The sequence below is a fragment of the Elaeis guineensis genome, chromosome 11, assembly GCF_000442705.2.
Source record: "Elaeis guineensis isolate ETL-2024a chromosome 11, EG11, whole genome shotgun sequence".
Lineage (NCBI taxonomy): Eukaryota > Viridiplantae > Streptophyta > Magnoliopsida > Arecales > Arecaceae > Elaeis > Elaeis guineensis.
Genome location: NC_026003.2, coordinates 98,556,765 through 98,566,012, shown reverse-complemented (window position 1 = coordinate 98,566,012; position 9,248 = coordinate 98,556,765). Strand labels below are relative to the sequence as shown.

General features: G+C 35.5%; 1 pseudogene; it reads right to left on the bottom strand.

Moving 5' to 3' along the window:
- Positions 1 to 3,874: 3,874 nt before the first annotated feature.
- On the bottom strand, positions 3,875 to 6,490 carry LOC140852400 (uncharacterized; annotated as a pseudogene).
- Positions 6,491 to 9,248: the final 2,758 nt, after the last annotated feature.

Below are 9,248 nucleotides of genomic sequence, written 5' to 3'. Positions count from 1 at the left end.
GACAATAAAAATTTTGACTAGAACTACTCATTATTATTTCATTGGCTATTCAGATAATTCTAAAGGATACATATTCTACTATCCTGATAGGGGTATAAAGATTGTTAAGTTTAATTATACTATATTTTTAGAGTCTGATATGGATGATTACATATGCTTTTCTATTGAAGATATATCATTAAAAAGATAAAAAAAGATCATTATTCTTATTCTAGTTATCTAAAAAAATATCATATTTCATCTAGGAAGGACAATGGGATAGCAACATCAAACATATGAGCAGATCATAACACCTCCATAACCAATTAATGAAGTTAATTTTTAATGATTATTTGGTTTATTTAGTTGAGAATAACTATGACATTGGCCATGTGGTTAATGCAGTCTCATATTATTAAACTATTGCATATTCTTAGTCAGCTAAATAGCTTAAAGCTATGTGTGATGCGATGCAGTTTATGGTTAAAAATAAAATATGAAATCTAATGAAATTATCTAAAAGATTTAAATCTATAAGATATAAGTAGGCATTTAAAATTAAAAAAATTCTAAAGATAATATTAAACACTTCAATGCCAGATTGGTTGTATAAGGGTATATAGAGAGGGGCATAAATTACAATGAGACTTTTTCTTCAATCTCTTATAAGGATCTTTAAGTGTAATCATGGCACTTGTAGTCCATTTTGACCTAAAACTTCATCGAAAGAATTTTATATAAATCAACCATAAGAATTTGTTGAGAGTGGAAAGGGACATATGGTATACAAATCTAAGAGGTATATCTATGGTCTTCAGCAATCATTTAGAAAATGATATTTTAAGTTTGATGATATTGTAGATTTTTTTAGATTTGTATATAGTAAAGTGGTTCAATATATATATCTTAAGATCAGAGGGAGTAAATTTATCTTCTTTATCTTATATATAGATGCTGTTTTATTTATCAGTAGTGATTTAATTATGGTACCAAACTATGCTATCTTGGATTTTTAAGATGAAGGATCTTAGAAAAGCTTCATTTATACTTAGTATTAAGATTCACAAAAATAATCTATGATATATTAGAGTTGTCTCAAAGAGCTTACATTGATTGTATACTGAATAAATTTGATATGCATAGTTGCAAACTTGAAGATGTATATATGGTCAAGTTAGATAAATTCAGTAGAAATTAGTGTCCTAAAAATAATATAGAAAGGAACCCATGAAGAATGTGCCTTACTTAACTACTGTGTGTAGTTTAATGTTTGCAAAGATTTGCGCTAAACTGGATATAGCATAGCCACTTTGGTAGATATATGATAAATCCACATTGAAGCATTTGGAACATAGCTAAAGCTTATGAGGTATTTATAGAATACTAAAACAAAATGTGAGCTAACTTATTGAAAGTCTAATCATCTTGAGGTGATTAGATATTATGATTCTGAATTTTACTGGTTACATGAATGATATAAAATATGATTTTATTATATTTTGATGATGGTTGGAGGAGTTATTTCTTAACAAGATTCAAAATAAATTCTTATGGCATCTTGTGCTATATTGGCAGAGTTTCTGGCATATTAAGAGCTATAGCTTGTACTATTTGGTGGAGAAACTTCATCCTAGGACTTATGATTATTAATTCTATCTTGAAATCACTTTAGATTTACTATGGTAATAGTATAGCTACGTTCTTTTTATAAAACAATAAAAATTTTCAACATCTCTATACATAAAGATAAAATATTTGACGGTCAAAGATTTGATTGAAAGGGAGACATTATAATTGAATACATAGACTAATACTGTCACGCCACCGATCCGTGATTGTGAATCGAGGATCATGGCAACCGCCGCATATTCATAGGAAACTCTTCCCATAAGCATGCAAGGCATCTTATCATGCTATCCTAAAACAACAGCGAAATAATTAGTCAATAATTTAAATCCAAAATATAACGATCTAAATTTTTTCTTTAATATCTCAATAAATTCAACAATGATTCATAAGCTTTACATCAAATTCAATAAGACTTTCAGTCTAAAATAAAAGTTTGGAGATTTTGCTTATAATCATTCTTCCATTCATATCTTGTATCATCTTAATTCCTTAACATCTGTAAAAATAGTAAAATAGGAGGTAATGAGCTAGACAGTCCAGTAAGCAATGATCACTTTCAACAGATTTTATTAGGCATTAAAGTAATTAATCATTTATAGAAAATAAGCATATCGGGTTCATCAATTTGAAATCAATTTTGATTATGCAATATAGTTTATGCCAAATTTATTTTTTTTTCAAAATTTGAGTTTCTTTTGAGATTTTAATTTCTTTCATTCTTAAATTCTTTTCGTCAACCATGAGCTATGATCATATTTTTTCTGTGGCAGGATTATAACACCGTGTATCTTCTTGCGGTGAGCTGCGAATCATCTAGCAGCAAAATCCTTCGAAATCGCTGGTCTCTCTGATGATTTGTTGTTGGTCTCTCTGACGATATAGACCCTCCAGACAAATCAATTGCCAACGTATATACCCCCATTGGTGGGGTCCTTTACATAGTCAGGTTGTCAATTCATATTGTTCTTATATTAGAATTCTTCATAAATCATGTTTCATATTCTAATTTCAATAAGAAAATATATAATCATATCGTATCGAAATCAATCAATATAATGCATCATAAAATCAATATGTTCAAGCATGCTTCATCATAACATTTCAAATAAGATATTTTCATAACAAAATATCATTCATCCAATTCATGCATCGTTTCACAAATAATATTAAAAAAATATATTATAATTTGCTGATAAATCTAGAAAAAATAAAATATTACTTACCTCGAGCTTATTTCAATAAATCTATATAATTCTATACATTTTCTTTCAAAATTCTTCAGTTCATAAACCATATCACAATATCCGATTATCAGGTGTCAATGATACCTATACGAGATCAAATTCAATAATCAAAAAGAATATGAATATCATATTTCAACGGTTTAGATTAGGTCCGATCATCTAATTTTATCTAATCAAAATCTAATTAGGACATAGACTATCCAAAGTTTGACTATCAGATCAAATCAGATTTGAAGTGATAGGATCGAGATTTCTTCATTGGTTTCATAAAATCAAGTAGAGAGAGAAAATCAGAGGAGAAAGAATTCATGAGGTACAATTCGAATTAATTAGATGACACAATCCAACATTACGATTGATGCAATATCTCGATTGGTGAAATCAACATGATCAAATCCAGTCATGATTAAATCAAAATCATGGATGATCAAATCTAAGGATTCATGGTCTGATCAAGGTGCTGGCATACTACCTGACAACCACGGATCATGATGCTTTCATCAGAATCATTCAAACTCATCAAAATAATTTTTTTTTCTTGATAAATTCTAAAAAAATAAACTTCTAGAGCAAAGTTATTAAATCCGGCCCGGACCTTGACCCGGATAAGGCACCGGATTAATAGGTCAGCGGTCCAACCGTCGGGTCAACGGTTGAACCGGCGGGTCAATGCACAAATCATAAAATCTAAAATTTAATAACCTGTTTATATCCAGAAATATAATAATAATCCTGATAATATATATTCCAATGCTACAAGTATCAAAATACAAATGAAACAAAACTGTAATCCTATAAATACAAATAATTAGACTAAAATATTGATGAATATAAAGATTTAATGGCATAAAGTTATAAATGCATAATAACTAGTAGTTTAAACTTTAAAACATAACCATCCACATCTGCTAGCAAAATGAAAAGTTTTAACAAACAAGTACATAATAATGTACGATATTTCACTTCAATATCTTTTAAAAAAAAAAAGTTAAAAGTGATAAACAAGTACACAACATAAAAATTCAAGCTAATGGACTGAAATTTATGTCAATATTTGCAAAAACATCTTCTTGAGTTGCAATGTTCTCATCTCCTCCATCTTCTCTCATATTCGCATCATTTCCATCATTTTCACCATCATCACCATCCAAATCTTCCAAGTTCAATATATCTACAAAACCATAATTTTAACAAAAAGTTAAAAAGAAAAATCATATGTAATAAAATTATAATAATATTTTATTCATAAACTATATAATAAAATAATTCGCTCACCATTATTATTATTTTCTTGAATAGAACATGATGCCAATTCACGGTGAAAAATTTCTAATTCCTCACTAGTTAACTCCGATGGCTCATCGACTAATATCCACGCATCATTATCACCAAACAATTCAAAGTCAATAGGATCATAGTTGCGACCCTTGAAATAAAACCTGTATTTAATATTTGTTAGTTTGAAAATTAAATAACAAAAAATAAATACAAGCAATTGGATATCATTCACAATAAAATTACCTTTGTTGTAGTCTCAAATTATAGTGCACAAATACTAGATCATTAAGCCTTTGATGCTCTAACCTATTTCTCTTTTTAGAATGAATATGTTCGAAGATGCTCCAATTTCTCTCGCACCCGGATGCACTACAAGTTTGGCTTAAAACATGAATAGCTAACTTTTGCAAATTAGGTGCACAACTTCCATAGGTGACCCACCATTCATCTACATACAAAATATTGTATTTGTTAAAATAGAATGTAATTGAAAAAACTTTATCTCAATAAAACTAATAAAAGCATAAGAACATAACTAAGGAACAAGCTTACCTGGAGCCAAGCGACTTCGATCATTTATAGCCGATGAGCGTCCAAAGTCATTTTCTGCATTTCTAAATAATCTCATCTCATTAGTTAAGTTCCCCTGCAAGGTTGGATTACCAAATGAATATCTCTCTATGACATCTAAGAGTCCAGAAACACTACGAGGATGTTTATCCATAAGTTCTGAGTCATATTGAAAACAGGGATTCAACCAAAACCCAGCTGCATGAAGATTTTGGTGTAATTGCAAATCCTACCGAGAATCAACTATTCTCAAATAAGGTTCAACTACAATCTTTCTCCTTCTAAATCTCTTGATCATTTCATCTCTAGCTTGATGCATAGCATGATACAAGTAACCCATTGAAGGTCTATCATCACTGTCAACAATCCTCAAAACTCGAATTAAAGGCTCTGTTAGTTTAACAATGGTAGCACATTCATTCCAAAAAAGAGAATTAAGCACGTCATCGGTGAGCTTTTTTCCTTTACTATCTTTAGCATAAGCTGAAGTTGTCCACTCTCTAGAAGTCACCATTGCTCTTAATGCATCTTTGTGGCCCAATATGCTTTGTAAAGCAATAAAATTGGTAGCAAAATGTGTAGGTGCCGGACGAATTATCTCCTTTCCACCAGTAAATTTTCTCATCAAATATAAAGGATAACAATGATTATAAATATATTTTGTGATACCTGCAGCATGGGCTACGGTGTTCTTCACTGAAACTAACTTGCCAATGTCTTGCATGATGAGATTAAGACAATGAGCAGCACAAGGTGACCAAAAAAGTGTAGGAAAGTCTTGCTCCAACTTTTTACCTGCAGCAACATAGTTTGCAGCATTATCAGTCACTACATGAACCACATTTTCAAAACCAACGGACATGACAATTTCTTTGAACAACTTATACAACATATCAGCTGTCTTTGAGGTATCTGAAGCATCCACACTTTTCAAAAATACGGTCCCTCTAGGACAATAAACTAAAAAATTAATCAAAGTTCTCCTACACTGATCTGTCCATCCATCAGCCATGATTGTGCATCCTGTTTTCTTCCATGTGGCACGAAAGCTTTCAACATACTTTTTCACCTCATCAACATTCTTGGTTAACAAATAACCACAAACAGAATGAAAATTTGGAGCTTTGTAACCCGGCCCCATACTAGCTATTGCATCTATCATGCATTGATAATACTTAGAGTTGACAGCATTAAATGGCACACATGCATCTATCATCCATTTTGCCACTGCAAGATCACACCTTTCAACTGCTTCTTTGTTTTGCAACAAGCTTTTTATAGTTGGTTGAGCACCAGGAGTTGTTCTGGGCATGAAATAATTTCCAATTGTTCCTAGTTGTTTTCCTTTTCCACCTTCTATATTTTTACCTCTTGTAGGTAATACATTACCCGTAGACTTGTTTGATGAGGGAGGAATTTCTTGTATGTCATCATCTTCACCTAATTGCCTATAATATACTTGTTCCTCATATTCCTTATGCCTTGCACTAAAGGGATTGTAATCTTCACACATTTCCTTTGTTCTTTTCTTCTTCTCACTAATAGCTTGAATATTTTGTATCATTTGATGGCGAATATCCGCCGGCACTTTGCGACATGGTTCTACTTCTCCTTTTACTCCTGCAAGATGTTGTTTGAAGCGATTGATCCCACCACCAGCAAATGACTTTCCACAATACAAGCATGCCAACTTCATCCTTTTGGTATTACCACTAAGTTCAGGAGCTTCTCTACAATGATTCCATGCAGGATCACTTTTACCTCTAACCCCAGTTATTTGAGTGGATGAAGTATTATTTGAATCATCCATGGATGGCATACTTCCCTCAACAGAGGCCATTTTGATAATCTACAAAGAAAATTAAATTAAGCTATAATTTATAAGTAGAAGATAAAATAAATAAATAACAAGATGAAGTCATCAACATCTTCTTTCATTTCTATTCAAATTTTTTTTTTCTCATGATCCTATAGAGTCAAACTCATGGTGATCACAGATTACAGAAATTAAAAAATAATATTTAATATTTATCGGGTCAATCAGCATAGCATCATTAAAAAAAAAATTTTTTTTTCATGTTCACGGAACGGAATGTGTTTACTGTACTGTGATGTTTACACTTTACAGTAATACAGCTGCAGTAATACTGTATTATCGGGAGTGCGGACAGTCACAGGCTCCTGCTCACAGGTCACAGCATTTAAAAAAAAAAAAAAAATTCACCGTGTCTGCGGCTGTATACGGAGGAGGAGGAGGCGGCGGCGGACGACCGACGGCCATATGGAGGAGGAGGAGGAGGAGGAGGAGGATGCGAAGGGGGGAGGGAGCCGAGTGGAGGAGGCAGAGGGGGGAGCGTACGGAGGAGGAGGAGGAGGAGAAGGCGGAGGGGGGAGGGAACGGAGCGGAGGAGGAGGCCGAGGGGGGAGGGGGTTGAGCGTATGGAGGAGGAGAAGGAGGCGGCGGAGGGGGGAGGGAGCCGAGGGAGGAGGAGGCAGAGGGGGGAGGGAGTTGAGCATACGGAGGAGGAGGAGATGGCGGAGGGGGGAAGGAGCCGACGGAGGAGGAGGCAGAGGGGGAGGGGATCGAGCGGAGGAAGAGGAGGCGGACGGCGGAGGAGGAGGAGGCGGAGGGCGAAGGTGGCCGAGTACAGAAGAAAGAGGCAGAGGAGGGCGAGCAGAGGAGGGCCGTCGCGGACTCGCGGTTGGAGCCTTGGAGGAAGCGGACGGAGCAGAGTTGCCGGACTCCGGAGAGTTGGAAAAAAAAAAGAGAGTTAGACTGAGATTACTCACCGGCTGACCGGAGACGGAGAAGACTCGGTTCTCCTCTCCTCCGCTGCCGGCTGCCGCTGCTGATTTCATCGCCGACGACGCCGAGGGAGGATTACTCACCGGCTGCCGCTGCCGGCTGCCGGACTGGCTGAGGTTGGGGCCCTTGGGCCACTGGGGTTTGAGCTCGGGAACAAAGAGACGAAGGGACGGGGCGTCGGGGACGACGGGAGGAAGCCAGGAAGTCGAACGATCTCGAATCAGATTTTTGATTTTTAATTTCACGGCTCAACCAGGTTCGACCGGGTCAGATGGTTCACGGTTCAACCGGTCGGGCCGGGCGGTTTTAACCGAATTTTAAACATCAACGGTTTAATTAGATAACCGGCCCGGTCTTCTGATCGGGTCACCGGGTTTGCGGTCCGACCGGCCGGACCGGGCCGGGTTTAATAACAGTATTCTAGAGAGATACAATTCTAGAGAGAAAAATTTATAAAGATGAATCTGTACTAATCAGACAATACCGTTCAATAAATTTGATTGATCAGATCAAGATAAATTAATCAAATCATGCTAAAATTATCACATGGATAATTCAATAGAATCATGGGTGATAAAATTTAAAGATATTTGATATGATCAAGGTGGGTGCCAGTACGCTGTCCGATAATCATGGATCGAAATTTTTTATTAGATCAAAAATATTAAAAAAATTCTTTTATTGATTAATTTTTTTAGAAAGAGAAATTGATCGAGAGAGAAATAGCTTAGAGAGAGAAAATTTTAGAGAGAGAAAATTTATCTTAGACTCCTCAAACAATATGATTCAACAAATCCGATCGATCAGATCAAATCATGCTAAGATTATCATATGGATAATTCAATAAATTATAAAAATTAAAATCTTAAAAATACCTAATCTGATCAAAGTGGGTGTCGATGTACCATCCAATGATTGCAGATCAAAAATCCATCACTAGGATCATTTAAATTCATCATCATTCTTCTCAAAATTTTAAAAAATCTTAGGAGAGAGAAATAATCTAGAGAGAGAAAATAGAGAGAGACTAGAGAGAAAGAGAAAGTAGAGAGAAGAAAAGAGGGAGAGAGAGAGAGGAGAGAGTCTATATATTTTTTTTCTAATTTTTCTTCTTCTTTTTTTTCTTTTTTTTTCTTTTCTTTTTCTTTTTCTTTTTCTTTTCTTTTTCTTTTTCTTTTTCTTTTTCTTTTCCTTCCTTCTTCTTCCCGCGGCTTCCTTTGGGCCAAAATAGGAGACCTCACAATCCCCTCGATTAGTCGACCGACCGGCAGTCGATCGGCACGAGATTGGTCAGTGACAAAAGGGCGACGACAGGTGGCTCGGAGGGACCCAAACTGGTGGCCAACGGCGACCACCGGCACCCAAAAAATTGAAAAAAAGAGGATAAAAATAGAGGTTTCTTCTGCAACAAAATCTAACGACTCTGATCACCAATGATCGTGCACACGGGCACGGAAAGAAAGGAGGAGAAGAGAGAAAGGGGAGGAGGCTCACCTTCCATACCGGCGAAGCTTTTCGGCATGAAAATTAGACGGGCACAGAGTCGATCTTTCACGATGATTTTTTGATGAATGTCGTCGATGGACTTCGAGTTCTCCGATGAGAGGGAGAGGGGAGGGTTCTCCTCCTTAGATAGAGTCGGAGTGGGCCTCTTTCCGACTCCGGTTGGGAGACGGTGAGAGGAGGAGGAAGACTCCCTTCGAGAGTCTTCTCCTCTGTTTTCTATTTTTTTTTGTTTGAGC